Source organism: Corvus brachyrhynchos, unplaced genomic scaffold (genome assembly GCF_000691975.1).
Source record: "Corvus brachyrhynchos isolate BGI_N302 unplaced genomic scaffold, ASM69197v1 scaffold784, whole genome shotgun sequence".
Taxonomy (NCBI): Eukaryota; Metazoa; Chordata; class Aves; order Passeriformes; family Corvidae; genus Corvus; species Corvus brachyrhynchos.
The window spans coordinates 52,383-54,036 of NW_008237437.1; the positions used below are offsets into that span (position 1 = coordinate 52,383).

General features: G+C 60.2%; 2 pseudogenes; both read left to right on the plus strand.

Annotated features, from left to right (window-relative positions):
• Positions 1 to 1,212, plus strand: part of LOC103613673 — a 3,780-nt pseudogene extending 2,568 nt beyond the window's left edge.
• The window catches only part of LOC108446017, a 2,643-nt pseudogene continuing 2,194 nt past the window's right edge, over positions 1,206 to 1,654 (plus strand).

The window sequence follows — 1,654 nt, forward strand, 5'->3', positions numbered from 1 at the left end:
GAGATCCCGCACGAGGAGGGTCTGCAAACGCAGCCCAAGGAGCTCTGAGGAGGAAGGACCCTCGCTGGGCCGGGAAGGCGGCCAGAGATCCGGCCGGAGGTCGGAGCTGGGGGTCCATGAGCAGCTTCACGACGGGGAGGAGAAGCCCTATAAGTGCTCAAAATGTGGGAAGTGCTTCAGCCAGAGATCCTACCTAATCTGCCACTGGAGAATCCACACAGGGGAACGGCCCTATGAGTGTGGGGAGTGTGGGAAGAGCTTCAGCCAGAGCAGCCATCTGATCCACCACCGTCGGATTCACACTGGGGAACGGCCCTACGAATGTGGGGAGTGTGGGAAGAGCTTCAGCCAGAGCAGCCATCTGATCCACCACCGTCGGATTCACACTGGGGAACGGCCCTACAAGTGTGGGCAATGTGGGAGGACTGGGGAACGGCCCTATGAGTGTGGAGAGTGTGGGAAGAGCTTCAGCCAGAGCGGCCAGCTAAAAATCCACCAGAGGATCCACACTGGGGAACGGCCCTATGAGTGTGGAGAGTGTGGGAAAAGCTTCAGCCGGAGCAGCAAGCTGGACGTCCACCAGAGGACCCACACCGGGGAACGGCCGTATGAGTGTGGAGAGTGTGGGAAGAGCTTCAGCCACACTGGATACCTGATCCAGCACCAGATGATCCACACTGGAGAGAGGCCCTACGAGTGTGGGGAATGTGGGAAGAGGTTTCAGACCAGCTCCACTCTCCTTGTGCACCAGCGGATTCACACGGATGAGAGGCCCTTCCGCTGCCCCGACTGCAGGAAGGGCTTCAGGTACAACTCTGCCCTTGTCAAGCACCGGCGCATCCACACCGGGGAGAGGCCCTATGAGTGTCCCGAGTGCGGGAAGAGCTTCTCACAGAGCTCTAACTTGATTCAACACCAACGGAGGCACCGCTAAGGGCAGCTCTGCGAGTGCCCCAAGTGCACGAAGAGCTTCGTGCGCTGCTCCAACCCCATCCCCCATGGGAGGATCGGCGTTGGATGATCCCCAGTGACCCCCGTTTGGCAGAGCCCTGGAGACCCGTGTTGCTGGTGATCCGTGTTGGGAAGACACCAGGCTGGGGGTCTCCACCTCTTCCTGGCTCCCCGGGGCCTTGACTTTCTTTTCATTTCTCTCTGACCTTTCAAAACACCCAAAAGCGGGGTAAAAATAAAGAACTGAGATGCGGATGGGGACATGGGGGGATCTTCCAGGGGATGTGGGGGATGCTGGCTTTGAGGGAGGTTAGGGTTCCTGGGAGGGACTTGGGGGTTGCTCAGGGCTTTGGGGACCCCAGGCCGAGCAGCTCCAGCTGTGCTGGGAGACCCTGGTGGAGGTTCTGGGGCAGCTGCTCAAGGACCCCCTGCCCTGGACCTATCCCCATGTCCCTCATCCCTGTTCCTTGTGTTGCCTGTCCACGATTCCGCTCTCCCCGCTGTCACTCCTGCCCCCCATTTATGTGTGTCCCCAGTCGCGTCCTGCTCCCATCCCGGTCTCAGTCCCATTCTCTTTCCTGTTCCCACATTCCCGGTCCGTTCCCCATTCCCGTTCCCGCATTCCCGGTCGAACATTCCCGGCCCCTTCCCCATTCCCGGTCCCACATTCCCGGTCCCATTCCATTCCCTGCCCCGTTCCCAA